This window comes from Canis lupus, chromosome 18 (assembly GCF_003254725.2).
Source record: "Canis lupus dingo isolate Sandy chromosome 18, ASM325472v2, whole genome shotgun sequence".
NCBI classification, from domain to species: Eukaryota; Metazoa; Chordata; class Mammalia; order Carnivora; family Canidae; genus Canis; species Canis lupus.
In genome coordinates, this window is record NC_064260.1 from 44782668 (window position 1) to 44800157 (window position 17490).

The window sequence follows — 17490 nt, forward strand, 5'->3', positions numbered from 1 at the left end:
CCAGGACCAGCCCGGGTGCTGCTACCACCCCAGGAGAAGGGTGGCTTCTGCAACGGCCAGACACCTGCCCCGGCCAGTGACCTTCCTTCCTGGGTCGCCGTCCTCCCTGCTGCCCATCCCAGTGGCTTTGGCTAAGCTCTGCTCTTACCTACAAGCTAGCCAATAAGAGGAGCCTCTGCCCTAGCGATAAGCCCACTTGGAGAGGGAAATTTGTCTTTAAATATGGAAAACTTCATGAATTTGCATGTCATCCCTATGCAGGGGCCATGCCAATCTCCTCTGTGTCTTTCCAATTTTAGTGTGTGCGCTGCCCAAGCGAGCGCAAGAGAGGGAACTCTGGAAGCTCAAAACCCTCCAAGGCCTAGAGCAAGGAGGTAGGATGCTGAGGGAGGGACAGGGGAGCTGCTTTGGTCCAAGGTCTCCGTAGTGGGCAGTACTAGGTCTCTGCGAAACTCATCTGTTGAAGTCCTAACCCCCATACATCGGAATGTGACTGTATGTGGAGACCTGTCCTTCAGGGGACAGGCAAGGTAACACGAGGCCCTACTGGGTGGGGCTTACATGAGGCAGGCAGGACGCAGACAAGCACAGAGGGAAGACCATGTGTGAAGACGGCCGTCTGCAAACCACGGAGAGATCAGAAGAAACCCACCCTGCCAAAATCGTGGGAAAATTAATTTCTGTTGTTTAAGCTACCTAGCCTGTGGTGTCTGGTTTGAAAGCCCGAGCAAATGGATACGCCCCCTACCTTGTCCCCCAGTAAATTGGACCACACACCCCAAACATGGCTGCCAAGTAAATCTCATCAGTCAGGCTGAAGAGAAAGACCAAGCCCACACTAAAGGTGAAGGCCTACTGTGTGCCGGCCACATAGACGTGACCTCATTTAACGCCCCCAACCCTGCCGGGCACGGTGTGGGCCTCCTCTCCCCACCAAGGAAACAGAGCCCCTCAGAAGCGAAGCACCTTCCTTCCACGTCTGAACTCACATCTCTCTGATTTCAAGGCCTGAGTTCTCTTCACCAGTTATGCTGACAGGCAGGGGGCCTCCTGAGTCAGAAGAACAGAAACAGAAGTGGGGACAGCTGGCCGGCCACAGGGTAACAGAGGGGACACCTGGGGCACCTCTCCTCAGGCCCTCAGGCCATCACACTAGGGCAGCCTCCTGCAGCCTCCCCGGGAACAGCCCAAAGCAGTCCCTTCCTTGCAAGGAAAAGATGCCCCGGGAAGAAAGAATAAAAGCAGAGGAAACCAGACAGAGGATTGAAAAAGAGGACACCAAGGTGGGCCAGAACCAGAGGAGAGGGGACCCCTCTGTCCCACCCAGCTGGGAACACCCCCTCCTACTTCCCACGCACTCCCAAGGGCAGCCGGCAGCACCATCCTGTAGCAACCAACGCGTATAAAGCTCCTACTGTGTGTCAGGCACTCTAACCCTCTCTGCTGCTATCCTCTCCAGAGAAGAGGAGAAAGCAAGGTGCAGAGAGGTCATAAGATGCCCAAGGGACCACAGATGCCCATGGCCCAAGGGTCATAAGATGCCAACAGTAAGATGAGACTTCAGTCCCGGTACCTGGAGCCAGAGTCCTATTTCCAACCATTCCCCTGTATTTTGGGGAAAGCCTCTTTTAGCAGTATCACTGTTCTAGCTGGAAAGAGAAAACCAGGTGTCTTGTTGCACAAAGAGGCACTCTAGAAGCTACCAGTCATTTCCAACCTAGCATGAGTGAGAATGTACTCCCTTTAGCTGGGCACACTGGAGAGAGGCAAAACAGGAGAGTCCAAGGGGAGAGGCGAGCACTCCCAGAGGAGAGAAAGGGGCCCAGTTCTGGGGAGCCAAAGCCAACTTGCAAGCAAAGCCTAAGGTCTTCCACCATGCAAGTGCCAGCCCTCTGCAGGCAATGGGTTGTTTCAGGGCGCTGGTCCCCAGCAAGATTCTGGGGTGCCCCTTCCTGCAAGCAGTGCTAAAAAGCTAAGCTCATCTGCCTAATAAAGGTCTTCTGAAATGAAATCTATGGCATAAAGTGGTAGTCATCGTAGGAAGACCCCCTAGATTCGTCAAGCAAAAACTATGACATAAGAGGGGGTACTGTGGTGTCCACACTATGTTAAAAGTCATCTATGTGTTATCTGTACATACGTATATATTGATATAGGGAACGTCCGTTCACCCTTCTTTTGGTAACAGTGTCCTGTTTTTCTCCAGGAACATCCTCTTCCGTGTGCTCCAACGGGTACTTTTAAAATCTTGGGATATGGGGCGCCTGGGTGGCCCAGTCGGTGAAGCGTCTGCCTTCGGCTCAGGTCATGATCCCAGAATTTCCAGATCGAGCCCCACATCAGGCTCCCTGATCAGCGGGAAGTCTGCTTCTCTCTCTCTCTCTCTCTCTCTCTCTCTCCCTCTTCTCCCGCTCAGCTCATGCTCTCACGCACGCTCACTCTCTCTCAAATAAATAAAGAAAATCTTTTTAAAAATAAAATACATGTCGGGATACCTTACAGTGAAGTGTGTACATCTTCAAGTGTCAATTCAACAGGTGCTTGGGTACATACACACCCGTGTAGGTACCCCCAAGTCAAGATATAGAACATTTCCAGCTCTCCCGGAAGATGCCCTGTGCCCCCTCAGTCAATCCTACCCCCTAATCCCAGAAATAACCCTCCTCCGACTTTGATCACAGGGATGTGGTCCTTGCCAGGCTGGGTGCTCCTCTGCACACTTGCTTCCGAGCCCCGCCCCCAGGGCACGTGACTTGGGCCTGACCAATCAGAGCATCGCATTCCTCTAATGGGTGATTGGCTCAGGGGTTGGTACCCACCGGCAGGCCCTGTTTTTCACACTGATGCAGGTGGGAAGAGGGTGTGTAAGTACCTGGGGCTGTAGGTGCCCGGAAATGGCCAGCGGGACAGAGGACAAGGCTGAGAGATGGAGAGAAACTGGGGCTGTTGTTTGAGGCCCTAGATCAAGCTGTCCACCTGAGCCAGTAAAATATTTCGCTTCCACAAGTCAAAGCATGAGTGGATACACACGTGCACCAAGACACGATGAGAAAGGATTGATAGCAGGTGCAAATTTGGTCACACTCAATTTTATTTAAAAGAGTATGGCTTCCTTTACTGTTAGGACAAAGTCTCGGCCACGATCTTCACAGACCCCCCAGATGCCTCTGCTGCCTCTCCATGAACCAGTCACTCTGACAACACTGATTTTTCTCCCTCCTGCCACAGGGCCTTTGCATAGACATTTCTTCTTCCTTGATCACTCTTTCCTCCCATCTTCGCATACTTAACAGGTCCCAAACTCCACTGTGACTCCTTCTACAAAGCTTTCCCAAGCCTTCTCATCAAGGTCTCTTTCTCCAATTTCGTGCCTTCGTATGTCTCCTTTTAAATGCAAAACACAATTGAATTTTTACAGTTGTGTGATGATTTCATATCTCTTCTGCACTCAACTATGAGTTCCGGAAGATCACAGATGGCATCTGTGTTTGTTCACTGTTGCCCTCCCGGTGCCTGGCACTCACTTAGTAGGTCTGAATACAAGTCAGTATTAACGAGTCTGCTTGGGGGGAGAACAATATTGAAACAACTTCCCTCTCTAAGTTGTGCATATTTCTATAGTGTTCTACTTCTTCAGGTGTACCTATTATTTTTGTAATCAGAGAACAAATAAAAATTTATTTTTATAGGATGAAAAACAATGGTTCTTCCCCCCCCCCCAAGACCCCATTGGCTGGAGGCATTTGTTCCAGCATCAAAGTATATGAGAAATAATCCTCTTAATTTTTTTCATATTCATACACATAAACTGACACCATGAAACTAATGGACAGAGTTAGTTCCCTTTTCAGTTTTGCCCCCATAAATTTTTCTAAACCTTTGGTGCCTGTTGCTATAGGTTTGCTAGAAGCACCTCCAGACAATAATATCAACTGAAAAAGTCAAAGGCAGGTTAGTGTTCTGTGTCGGGATTTTCCCCTGAGCACTTGTGCTCAGCATTGTGATTTTTACTGCGTGCATCTGGGGAGTCATATCTTCTGCAGCTAAAATGATTCCTGATTCACATGATGGGATTAAAGCTCCATGATCCCTGGAGCTTTTCCATGAGCTTCAGGACGTCCAGGTGCTTGGCCACCTGGTCACAGAAGAAATGATGCAAAGCTCTGCCCAAATCAGGAAGAGTGGGCTGAACATCAGGGAATAGTCCTTGGGCTTGTTGCTCATTCATTCTGTGATCTTGAGCAAGTGCTTCTACTTCTCTGGGCCTCATTTACCCACCTGTAAAACAGGAAGGAGGGGTGTGATCAGACCAGCACTTCCAAATTTGATTTTGGTTGGAAACTTTTTTTATTTTATTCTATTTTATTTTATTTTATCTTATTGTTTTTAAAAATTGTTTTTTTATTTTAAGATTTTCTTTATTTATTCATGAGAGAGAGAGGCAGAGATACAGGCAGAGGGAGAAGCAAGCTCCATGCAGGGAGCCCGACGTGGGACTCAATCCCGAGACTCCAGGATCATGCCCTGGGCCAAAGGCAGGCGCTGAACTGCTGAGCCACCCAGGGATCCCCAAAATTGTTTTTTTTTAAGTAAGCTCTACATGGGGCTTGAACTCATCACCCCAATATCAAGAGTCACATGTTCTGGGAAGCTTAGGTGGTTCAGTGGTTGAGCGTCTGCCTTCAGCTCAGGGTGTGATCCCCGTGTCCTAGGATCAAGTCCCACATAAGGCTCCCTGCATGGAGCCTGCTTCTTCCTCTGCCTGTGTCTCTGCCTCTCTTTCTCTCTCTCTGTGTCTCTCATGAATAAATAAAGTCTTTTAAGAAAAAAAAAGAGTCACATGTTCTGGGCACTTGGGTGGCTCAGTGGTTGAATGTCTGCCTTCAGCTCAGCTCATCCTGATCAGCTCAGGATCCCAGGGTCCTGAAATTGAGTCCCGCACCAGGTTCCCCACAGGGATCCTGCTTCTCCCTCTGCCTATGTCTCTGCCTCTCTTTCTGTGTCTCTCATGAATAAATGGATAAAATCTTTTTAAAAAATAAAAATAAAAGAGCCGTATGTTCTACCGACTGAGCCTGCCAGGCCCCCCAGAGAGCTTATTTCTTCTCTTTTTTTTTTTAATTTAATTTTTTTTGGCTTATTTCTTTTCAAACAAAAGCAGAAGCCAAAGTTCAATATATAAATGGATAAAAGCAGAATGACTCTGTTTGAAGTAGGAATGGGTCTAACATCCGTCTATTTGCCCGTTTTTTCACCTTCCTGACCCCCACCCCCAACACTTGCATGCACACCCATACATACATACCTGCGCCTAGAGTTGCATACATGTGCACATGCACACCTGCATATACGTGTGCACACACATGCCCACACTCATGCACATGCACACCCACTTACATGTATGCAGCAACAACCTGTAGGACACTCCATAGAACTCCCAGGATGTGAGGGCACCTGGTCTATGAGTTACAGACTGGACCATCTCTTTCAGCTCTGATATGCCATAGATTTAATGAGATTTTGCTTATTTTGATAATTAACTGCCTGATTCCCATCTTTCCCCAACTGGATTTTATTTTGCTCTTTCCCACATCAGCTATTTAAGGAGTCAGTGAAAAGGACCACATGGCAGACATTGCGCTGGGAAGATGGCAGCTCCCAAGAGCAGCATGGCCCTGCCCTCACAGAGCTTACAGTCCTGGAAGGGAAACAAATCCTAAACCAGCAATGGCACAGATGGCATGTGACTGTGACGACAATGCTAGCAAGAGAAACTCCAAGGTGCAAGAGGCCACGTGACCCCAGAGCCCCACTGCCGGGGACACAGGACCAGCATTCAAGACCTGAAGGAAGAACAAGGAGGCCAAGAGGAGAGGAAGAGCCTCAATGGGAGGAAGCAGCCCGTGCAAAGGCCCTGAGTCGGAATCTTAGCACATTTGGGAGCAGATAGAGGGCAGAGCCTTGAGAGTGTTGTTAGGAGATTGGTCTTTTTTCTTTTTTTAATTTTTTAAAATATTTTATTTATTTATTCATGAGAGACAGACAGGGAGAGAGAGAGAGAGAGAGGCAGAGACACAGGTAGAGGGAAAAGCAGGCTCCATGCAGGGAGCCCGATGCAGGACTCGATCCCGGGACCCTGGGATCACATCCTGAGTCAAAGGCAGACACTCAACCACTGAGCCACCCAGGTGTCCCAGGAAGCTGGTCTTAATCCTAAAAGAAACATGAGGCCCTGAATGACATATGAACCTGAGCTGACATACAGCCAGACAGCAACATTTCTGGAGCTCCTTCTGTCTGTGGCCACTGTTCTACATCCTGGAGATAAAACCATTTTAAAAAAAAAAATTTTTTTTAAGATAAAAACTTCTGCCCTCGTGGAGTTTGTATTTTAATGGCAGAGGGAGAGACATAATAAAAAAATTAAAACAGGTAAGGGGCAGGCAGATCTGGGCTTTTGTGGGGCCTAAAGCTTATACAGTTTGGGGGAAAGGGCAGACTCCTTAAGAATGAAGAATTATAAATATCAATTTTGGTCAGGAAGCTGCTAGTGCAGGGCTCTGAGGTATAAGCACCACCAGTTTCGTGGAAAATCCACCTCTGGTCAGATCAAGGTGATGGAGAAAAATCAAGCCTGCAGTGGGGACAGGGGGAATGGGGAATGTTGGAGGAAGGGGCTGCTATTTGAAATGAGGTAGACAGACAAGGTCTCACTGAGAAGGTAACTTCTGGAAAACCTAGAGGAGATGAGGGATCCTCCTGGGGTTTTGAGGGAAGAGCATTCCAGGCAGAGGGAACAGTGCTTGCAAAGGCGCTGAGCCAGAAACCTGCCTGGAAGGAGGCCAGCATGGCCAGAGCAGAAAATCAGAGGGGGCGGAGGGGGAGATGGTCGGTGAGGTAACTCAGGCCAATGGGGTCAGACTGGCATTGACCAAAGTCATCCCATGAGGCTCCAAGGCAAGCAGCAGTAGAAACCCAGAGCCCAGGCGCCAGGCTCGTTGCAGTGAGAGATGCCAACGGAGAGCCTGGAACAGAGAGACACGGGCACGTTTCAAGAGCTACTTGACGGCAGGCTCAGGGTGGGGGACACCTCGTGCGCTGCTGAGTGGGTGGCTGGGTGGGCAAAAGGAACAGGGAAGCTGCAGAAGAAATCTAGAAGAGCGTGGAGAAAGGGGACAGAAATCTTGCTGCATCATTTGCTCCCACCCCAACCCGGTGAGAAAGGAAACCCAAATGTTTTTTGACAAGTTAAATTGTGTCCTTCCGTCTGCAAACGTGACTCTCTCCTCAAGTGGTTGTTTATCATCTTCAAAGATGCCAGGGCCTTCACAGGTCAGCCACAAAAGGCCTTCTGTGCTCCCACCCCAGCCGGCCCGGGGCCTGTAGAGCCCCCCTGGGGGTGGGGGGAGCAGCAGATCCTATTTGAAGAAGGCAAAGTAACCCTGACGTGGGCGACGTCGGCGGAACACTGGGGCATTGACCGAGCCCGGGGTTCTCCTCTGCCAGCCCGGGGGGAGGAAGGTGAGGGGCGCGGGCGGAGGGCGTGTGGCTGTCGTCCTGAGGCCCGCGGTTTGGGTGGCAAAACAGACCCGGGGATTGAGCGGGGCCGGGCGACTTAATCGGTGCGGGGTGGCGGGCAGGCAGCCTGGACACCGCCCCAGGCCTTCTGCTCCTAACAGTTCACCTTTCAGGACCGCCTGCCCCCCTGAACAGGCTGTGACGGCCCAGCCCGGCAAAGCAGCCAGCCATTTACGTCTTCCAAGGCTGGAGACCGCTTGCCACCTTGGGGGAGGAGGTTGGGGAGGGGGGTCCTCACCCTCCCTGTTCCAGATGGGGAAAGGCTCCTTGGAGATTCGGGTTCACAGACCAACTCAGAGGCTCAGGGGTCCTCGCCTTCGTTGCGACCTGTGCACTAGGACAGTTTACCAGGGGGCCAGAGACCTGGCTTTGGGTCCCAGCTGGGCCACTAGGGGCCTTGGGGACTTGACCTCTCTGAGCCTCACTTTCCTGGTCTATAAAATGGGGATAGTGCTATAATGCCACCTTCCAGGACATGGGGGAGGATTAAGTAAGGGCCCAGAACAAGAAAGTCGGTAAGTGGAGTCCGGTATTATTTACAGACCAAAATTCAAGGCTATTAGGCTGACACTCACAGGGACAATGACCCTGAAGATTTTAGACTATAGCTGGAAACCCGGGACATGTGGGCGCTCTACCAAGGGGCCTCAGCCTCCAGCTGATCCAAAATCTGAAAACCCAAACACTTTGGGAACTCCTTGTGACTAGCAAAGAAAGACTCTTCCAGCCCTTGGAGGATGGAAATGGATTAAGTCAGCTTGGAGGCAGGAGGTGACAGGCCTTGGCGAGAATGGGGAACACCCTTGGGAGGTGACCAAAGGCTTGTGTCCATTGCAGGAAGACCGCTGTGCCCAGAGAGAAGGGCTCCTTCCAGAGCAAGTCAGGGCAGTTCAGGACTCCAGCTCCAACCTCCAATCGGGGAAACAGACTTGCTGTTAAAACTGACAGTAATAACCGAGCGACCAGTTCCCATCTGGCTTCGAGAAGGGCTCATTGAATGAGCGTGAGGGCCAAGCGCTCCGCTAACTTGGGAAGAACATGATTAATGAGGCATAGCCCTGTCTTTGTAGAGCTCACGAGGCCTAATATATTCTGACCTCCCCCATGAGTTTCTACAAATATTATCCTCTTTAATCTCAAAACCACCTTAGGAAAAGGCATGAGGAAAGGAGTTCAGAGAAGTTGAAGAGCTGCCCCGAGTCACTCAGCAGGCGTGTGCAGACACCTGGCTGCTCCCTCCCACCACAGTGTCTGGGGCCGTCCCACTCTCCTCCTGGCTCTCGCTGCATGCTTTCCCCACAAACCCCCTCTGCTGTGTCCCCGAAAATCATATCCAGGCATGCTCTGTGATAAGAAGTTTGAGGGAAAGTGAATTCTCTGTCTCCACTTCCCCAGAACCAGTGCCATGCCCCTCCCTTCCACTTCAGCCACTCGCCCTGTGGGCTTGGCCCAGGACCAGCCCCTCCCAGGGGACACCCCAAGTGTCTGTCACTCCGATCCCACAGGGACCCCTGCTCAGGCCTAGCTCAGAGCCCCCGGGCCTCCGCTGCCATCAAGCACGCAAATCAAACCCAACCGTGACCCAAAACCACAGTGATTTTCTGAACCTTGAAATGAACACAAACCTTCCTGGTTTCCAGAAACTCAAACCCAGTCGAAGGTTCACACCTCCTGAAGGCAAAGCCAGCCAACAAACAAAAAACATAACATTCAGAAGGGATCCAAGCCCAAACATTAGCTCCCAGAACAGTGTCAGGCCAAACGCAATGCCCCCAAACCTCTGGTCATGGTTTCCAGCCTTTGAATGTGAGAAGATGGGTACTGAGGAGTCAGAGCGAATGGGGGCTGGGGGGCAGTGCCAGAGACAAGGGTGTGGCAAGGTGCAAAGAGGAGGCCTCTCTCAGCCTCAAGGTTGTGTGCTAGAGACTTCCCTTGTCTACGGGAACAAATGAGGTGAGTCCTTCCCCCAGGAGGTTCCCTCTCACTCCCCACCCAGGGAGAGGGGGAGGCAGCAGAGAAGTCGGTGAGGAGGGCTGCCCCTGAGGAGGCATCTTCCTGGCATGGGCTCACCTCGACACGAAGCCCGGGCGATGGGGCTGGACCCGGGTCCTCATCTTGCAACCCCCACTCCCGGTCACCCCAAGCAGCAAAGAGTATGGAGGCGGGGTGGTGGGTACCAGAAGACCTTCATCCCAGGTGACATCAAGGCCCCGCCCTTGAGGACTGCCATCCGTGCCTGGGGAAATAGCCCCTGGGGAGGCAGGCGGGGGCATGGACTTAAGAAATGGCTGGAGGCTGGCCAGTCGGCACTACCGACACATGGGAGGCTCCCGATGGTGAGCTTTCCCGGCCATGTCCTGCTCTGCAGGGACAGACCCAGAGCTTTGGGAGGGAGACAGAAGCAGTGCGCCACTGCAGAGGGATCTTTGCAATGCCGAAGCTAGGAGGCAGGGAGAGAGGCCTGGGACGCACAGAAGCCACCACGTACAGAAATCACCAAGCTTAAAAATACGATGCCGACATCGGGCCAGCAGCCTGAGTTCGTGGTTGGAAGCCGTGTGTCCCTGTTCCCTGACTAGGTGGCTTTCTCGGGTCCCCGTGCATGGGAAACCAGGCCGCTTCCCTGCTGGGCCTGAGTGGGGAGGCTGGAGCTGAGTGGCAGGGGAGGCAGGGAGGCTCAGAGGCCATTGAAGGATGAGCTCCTGTGCAGTGAAGGGGGGAGGTGGGAATGCCACCTGCTTCCACAGTGGCCAGAGGGTAAAGGGGGGCTTCCCTCCACGGGGGTCCAGAAATGGGATGGAACCAGCCGTCTTGATGACCAAACACTCAGTCACTAGGTACCTTCAGTCCAGGCTCAGCCCTTTCCCGTGGGTAGAGAGCCATTCTACTGGTGAGATGACCTTCTGGAAAGTTCCTGGCAGAAAGTAGGTGATATAGGGCAAGCCGTCGGGAGTCAGAACAGGCTGAGTTCGAGCCTTCACTTTTCTTCTGTGTGGTTTGGGCAAGTCACCTAACCTCTCAGATCCTCCAGAGGCCCCATCTGTAAAATGGGGGTAATCCTGCACCGCAGCCCTGGCCGGAGGACGAAATGAGTTTGCGCATAGAAGGTGCCGGCACATGGTAGGTGCTCTAAGTCTTTAAGGTCACTCCTGGAGAGGTCGGTCACCCCCAGAGGCTTTGCATCCCAAAGTGCTTACGGCACCCACGCAAGAGCTCAGGTTGTCCCCTGGGGCGCAGGCTCCGAGCCGGGGCGCTTCGGCCTCAGCCAGTGCCCGACGCGGGTTTCAAGAGGGCTCTCACCCAGCCACCAGCTAAGGCTTGTTGAGCCCCTCCACGGAAAAACTTGGATGGGCTGGAAAATCCCAACTACAGTTACATTTTCAAACCTTCTCACAATCCAAATGTCAACACCAATCGAAACAATATGTTTATTTGCAGACCTCCTGCCAGACCGGATTAATTTCTACAGGCTCAAAGCCCATTTTGGAACTGTAATGTCTCAATTTTACAGATGAGAGGAGGGAGGAAAATAAAGCCAAACCCTTCTTTGCCTTCTTGATTTGGGACGCGCTGGGGGAAAGAGAGCACCAGGGCAGGTTTTGCCGTTGGCCCCGACCCCCGGAAGATCCCGTCGCAGCATCCTGGGTACATCCCTTCTCTCTCCTGACCTCTACCTTGCAACCTCCTTCTCCCTCGGCTCTGCCAGGTTCCCAATTTCTCTGCTCACTGGGGGCCTGGCAGGGTGGCAGGTGGGTGGGGACATTGAGCCGGGGTCAGGAAGACGAAAGCCAAATAGAGGGATGAAATATCTCAGAGCCCCGGGGTTCACGTGGGTCCCAGATGAGCTAGGTCCTGGTGTGTGGCTTTGTAATAAGGGGAAGAATGTCTTGAGTCCAGACACGGGGCCCCACTGGCAGAGGACCCAGCCCTGCCTCAGACGTCCTGGCATGTGCTAGGCATTATGTGGGTGCGTTGTACCATCTGGAATGCTCACAGCAGCTTGGCAAGGTGGGTGTTGCTGCTGTGCCCATTTTCCTGACAAGGACACTGAGGCTTGCCCAAGATCTCCAGCATGCACATGGCAGAGTCAGGGTTGGGGGCTGGTCTGTCCGAAGATCTTGTCCTTTCCAGCCCTGTGGACAGCAGCAGCAGAAGAGTGGAAGGGAAGTCTCCTGGGGAAAGCTGGGTTTGAGGTGGCTTTCAAGCTCTCCCTGCCTCACAGCTAAACGGGCAACCAGTTTCCCAGGATGAGAGCAGAGGAGGCCGGACAGATTGGACTCTGAGTATTGTTCACTATTGTCCAGCACATTCCACTCTGCTGAATATCCAACTCAACCTGGCTGAAAAATAAGTTTAATTTAACGTTCCCCTCAGCAAAAGTCAGATTCTAAGGCCTTTGTGAGAAATATGTGAAGTCCTATCCGTGGAAGGGCTGTGGACACTGCTAGGGTCTCCTCTCCAACTGCAAGCCCCACCATATCGGCCTTCCTGTCCACCCGTCGAGAAACCTCCCCTGCTTTCCCCATGCTTTTGCCCCTGGAAAGCATGTCTTTTGTTCTATCTGGTGTCCTAGATAGAGGTTTACACGTCTGAGCCCACACAGGGTCAGGTGAGGGACTTGGCCCCCAGGAGGGGCTCAGAAAAATCTGTATTGAAGGCAAGAGTTGAGAATGAAGATATGCCATCACCATGAGGAAGGTGCCACTATTTGCTCCCATTTTAGAGATGAGGAATTCGAGGCTCAGAAAGACAAACTCACGTGCCCCAGGTGCCTCGGCCGGTAAACAACAGTACCCGGTTCATGGCCCGAGTCTGCTTGACTCCAGAACTGTATTCAGAGTCAGAAACAGTCAGGACCCACCCCCAGGACTCCTGCTCCACTGGCCACTCCAGGACTCAGACAAGGCTTCAATCAAGTCAGGCCGGAAAGTCAGCGAGGCGGGCTGGCCTGCCTCTGTGTGTCACAGGCACATCCAGAGGGGTCCCCCCGACGGGTTCCAAGGACCCAGGTCATGGGACTCGGGCTCCCCGAATGAACACCTAAGCAGATTCACTTCAAATGGCTCTCACCCTCATTCCCTGCTGGGGAGGTCAGCCTCCCACCCCCACCCCAGGCCCAGGCCGGCAGAGGGAAGAAGTTTTCTTCCCCACAACAGTGGAGGGCTATGGAGGGAGCAAAAGAAACAATAGGGAAAGCTAGAAAGTGTGTGTAGCACAGCCCTGGAAACTTTATCCTGGCTGGATCCCCCATCCAGGGGGCCCCGCAAGGAGTCCTGGAGCCACCCGGCAGAGCCAAATGCGGATCAGCAAGAGTGGCAGGTCCCAGGCAGCAAATGGGAGGTGGTCTGTGCAGACCCCGTGATGGGAGTCCCGGGCCCCCCGCCAGGACGTTAGCCCTCAGAGAACACATTTACACCAGAGGACCAAGGTCCACGTATTCACCCCCTCGCTTATGTGTGCACGCTCCCTTTCATTCATTTTTAGAATTATAAACAGCGTGAGCAAAAGGAGACAAAAAAAACAAAAACCCACTCACGATCCCGCCTTTTAGAGATAACTGCTGTTACTACTTTGGTGTACATGATTCTAGATTATTTTCTTTTTTTTCCAGATTATTTTCTATGCACGTTTGTTTGTTTGTTGATCTGATTGTTTTAAAAATGGGATCGTCCTGTTGGAAGCTGCTTTGTAACCTACTCTTTTCACTTTACAGCCTAAAAATGATCGTGTGTGCCCACACGCTTACCCAAGCACACAAAATTTCTGGAAGGATATCCGAGAAACCATTCGCTTGGTTGCTTCCAGAGAGGGAGACCGCAGATCTAGGATGGGAGAGAAAGTTACTTCGAATGTCACATATTTTTATTTAGTAAGCACTTCCGAAGTGTTTAGTACGTGCCAGGCGCTGTTCTTCTAAGCGCTGTGCAAATATTAATCCATTTCATGGACTTTAAAAATACTTCTGTCAAGTTTCCGTTTCTTACCAGGTGTATGTGTTACTTTTGTAATTTAAAATGAGCTTCAGGTGTCAAACTTAGTGAGCTAGTGAGCGTCTCTCCATGTCAAATAATATCTATCAAATAATATCCGTTTACCTATCACCTCTACTCACCAGTGGCAGTTTTCTATGTGGCATTGTCCTGGTCCAGGCCCACTTAAATGACCGGCCCCGAGATGGAGAAGACCAGACTCACCAGCTTCTCTAAAAAAGGACCAGAAACAGAGAGAAAGAACATCACCACCAGCGGACAGCCACGTCTGCACATGCTTTATAAACCGAAACCCTTCTACGTCCTTGAGGCAAACAAGGTAGCAGACAAAAGCCAGACAAGCCACGTTGACTTACTGAGCCTCAAACCAAAGTGACCCAAATTCTAATTTTTTTTAAAACCAATGTCAATGGAACCAGAGCTATTTGCCTGGAAGCCCGAGAGAGCTGCTCGAAGCGGGACCAGACCTCGGCCTGTTTGTAAGTATTTTAATTAGACTATTCCTTAAGTCTCGAAGAAAATCTACTTCAGAAGCTCAAGGCCCTGCATTTTTCAGCTTTAATGACATTGTGGGGCGTCACTGGCACAGGTTGGGCTCAGGGTTCAGACCTGGAAAGACCTGGGTTCTGGGTGACTTTTTTTTTTTTTTAAGATTTTATTAATTTATTCATGAGAGACATAGAGAGAGAAGCAGAGACATAGGCAGGGGGAGAAGTAGGCTCCCTGCAAGGAGTCTGATGCAAGACTCGATCCCAGGACCTGAGCCAAAGGCAGACACTCATCTACTAAGCCACCCAGGTGCCCCTCTGGGTGACCTTAAATGGATTAACAACCATTCTGAGCACCAGAGTCCTGCTCCCAGGGCTGTTATAGGCTTGAATAGCCCTAGGAAGAGGGTCCCCAAGAAGCCGTGGCCATGGAGTAGACTCTGCCACTCGGTGAAATCCCCAGTCATTCTGAGACTAAGCCCAGACCCAGCCAGAGTAGCTGAAGGCACCCCCAAAGCCCTGTCCCACAGGCTTCTTCTAAGCCCTTCGGAAGCCCGGGCTCAGAGCCTGGACGCTACTGCCTCATTCTTGGCCCTAAAGGTCATGGGAGTGGGAGGGAAAACAGTGCCCACCATCCCCAGCTGTTCCTTCCCTCTGAGGTCACACCTGCCAGCCTTGAGCTGCCCATTCCTGATCGCAGCCTCAGCCTTGTTGACATCAGCACTAGAGGCACTTCCCCACTGGGAAAGAGGCCCCAGCATGACAAAAATGGAGCCTGGGGCTTGGCCTGGGGACCACGGGTAGACCCCAACTACCATACACATGCTCACACACTGCGTGTGTGGAGGGACCATCTCCCGCCACTGAACCCTCCACTGGCAGCCACCATCCAGCTCAGCCAGAGCCCATCTACTGTTGCTCTGCACCAACTTTTGTGCACACACACACACACCATCCCTAACCAGGAGAAGGAAGGAAGAGGGGTTGAAAATCTGTGCTCTGGTGCCTCTGAACTCCCCTACAGGGAAGCGGCCCAGACCTTCCAGGTGGGAAGAGTCTTCTAAGGGAGGACGGTTCCCAAAATATGCCCAGGGGGCCACATGAGCAAATCCAGCACCCTGGCATGGAGCCCACCAAGCAGTTCAAGACTCTCAGCCTCTCCTGGAGACTCGCCAGCCAGGGGCTTGGGCAGACCACGAGCAGCACACTCTAAAAAGGTGTTTATTTTTAACAGGCTTCACTAATATCATGAGCCCCAGCACAGCACAGGAAGGCCTCACAACAGAGACCTTTCCCTGGGGGCAAGAGTGTCCCTATACCCCTATGAGGGGCAACCAAGTCAAAATCCAGGCCCAGCTGTCTAGCTGTCTGCTTGGAGGGGAGAATAGAAAAAAAAAAAAAAAAAAAAACAGTGCCACAAAAGAAGCCAGCAGCACAGACAGCCCCCTGCACCTCACCTCTCTCACTCCTGGAGGCCAATTTCTCTGCGTGTTCCCGATCTGTGCTGGGGATTGCTGGCAATTAGACATCAAAATGTGAGCTGACCTCAAGTCAGATCCATCTCCCCAGCCTAGCAGGGAGAGAGGGGTCAGGGCTGGGGTCCGGTCTCAGGCAGCAGGTCCCATCTCCTGGAACTATTGTGACAGCTCAGGAAAAGGCTTTTACCTGAAACATGGTCCCCGACCTCAGGAAAGACTTTGATCACTGTAAATTCCCAGCGAAAACCCTTTTTTATACATCCAGGAGTCTCCATGTCCCCAACAGCCGATAGGAGACAGGCCCTCCAAGGAAGGTTCCGGAACTCAGAATGCTCCCACAGAGCCCTAACTGGGGAATGAGTTCCAGGGAAGCACAGTTCACAATTGCTGAAGGCGTCCAGCGGATAACACCGTCCCCAGTCCCCACCCCCACCCATCCCAGCTCAGCCTGCAAATACTTCGAATTCTTCAAAATTAGGAGGGCCAGTCCCCATTTTGACCAAAATGCAATTTAAGACAAAAAACCCCCAGTCTCAAGGAGACACCCACCCCCACCCCAGGCCCCTAAGAAGCTGAAACTGTGGTCTCCGACAGCTTCGTCTGGCCTCTCTCTTACCAGCTTCAGTTTGCTGGGGGTGATTAGAGTGCCCCATTAGCAATAATAATAATAATCCGGAAAAACTAATGCTACCTGGACATAGCTTACCAACCTGTAATTTAGGGCTGTTGATTTCTGGGCTAGGCAAACACAAAGAATGCCGCTTTGGCCTTGCCATTAATCTTCACAGCAGATGTGAGTTTTGTTGCTGAACATGAATGAAAAAAAAAAAAGCGCTTCCATATCGAGCCGGGGCTTGGGTCTGCTCTAAAATGCATACACAATTCATAATGATGCATTTGATTAATGGTAAATGAGCATGGAATTCTGAGGGCCGACCCATGTGACGGCCACATTAGCACCAGATGAAACTGTCATGTGGGGCGATGTGACAAAAATAAAAAATAAAAAACCCAGAGCGAGCCACTTCGACGGAGAAACCAGGGCCGCGTGGTGGCCAGAGACCAAATTTTCTGCGAATTCTTTTTTCCTTTTTTTTTTTTTTCGGGGGGCGGGGGTGGGGGGAAAGCAGGAGAATTAAACTGCAAATGAAAGAAGGAAGAAAGAGAAACGATTCCAATTTGCACTGCGAAGGTGCCGCATAGAGTGAAAAAGTGAGATTCCCATGGAACAGTTTGGATTTCTTTATGTCTCCTCCTATCAACAGGGGTGAGCTCAGAAAGCCAAAGGGGATCAGAGGGGGGAAAGCGGTGTCTTGTGATCCTCTGATAAGCTCGGTTATGTCACTGATGGCCGGGAAGGCCATTGAAAAGAGGACCGAGCTCTTAAAAGTTTCACACGGTGGTGCCGAGAACCAGAAAGGCGGGCAGGCCCAGCGCAGCGCCCGCGGTCACCGGCCTTTCCATCGCCTGCGCTCTGCTGGGTGTGGAATGTCTCCAACCTCAGCCCCGGCCAGTCTTATTGAAAACATTCTCTTTTCCATCAATAATACCTCGAAGTTCTTTATTAGCAGACTCCCAGGCAAAAACTGACATATTTACAGCACGCCGTAAACTTTACGTATCTACAACAATATTGGAGGGGAGAGAGAGAGAGAGCCCCTACTCAGTGACCACGACAAATCATTCAGACTTATTAAAAATGACCAAGTGGGAGGCTAATTGTCCCAAAGAGAAGGACTCCTGACCACTCCCACCCCATCCAGCAGCGAGAGGAGCGTTAACAAAGATGAAAAAAGTATGTTTGAGGATTGGAAACATAAGAATCCATATTTTTAAAAAAAGAAGGGGGGGGAGAAAAGAAAAGAAAATCCAACTGATATCACCGTCTAGGCTGAAGGAGAAACCTGATCTTGAATGGAATGGTTAACATTTGGGGCTGTTTGGAAAGAATTGCTC

At 51.4% G+C, this 17490-nt stretch overlaps 1 long non-coding RNA gene and 1 other non-coding gene across 2 annotated transcripts; both read right to left on the minus strand.

The window, feature by feature from the left end:
• Nucleotides 1-216: 216 nt before the first annotated feature.
• LOC112663755 (U6 spliceosomal RNA) lies at nt 217-323 on the minus strand. Its single transcript, XR_003139352.1, has one exon. It is a non-coding gene; the product is annotated as a U6 spliceosomal RNA (small nuclear RNA).
• A 2789-nt stretch (nt 324-3112) lies between these two features.
• On the minus strand, nt 3113-15854 carry LOC112663580 (uncharacterized). Its single transcript, XR_003139338.3, has 3 exons — nt 15722-15854; nt 13691-13780; nt 3113-4278 (listed from the first exon to the last, which is right to left on the minus strand). It is a non-coding gene; the product is annotated as an uncharacterized LOC112663580 (long non-coding RNA).
• Nucleotides 15855-17490: the final 1636 nt, after the last annotated feature.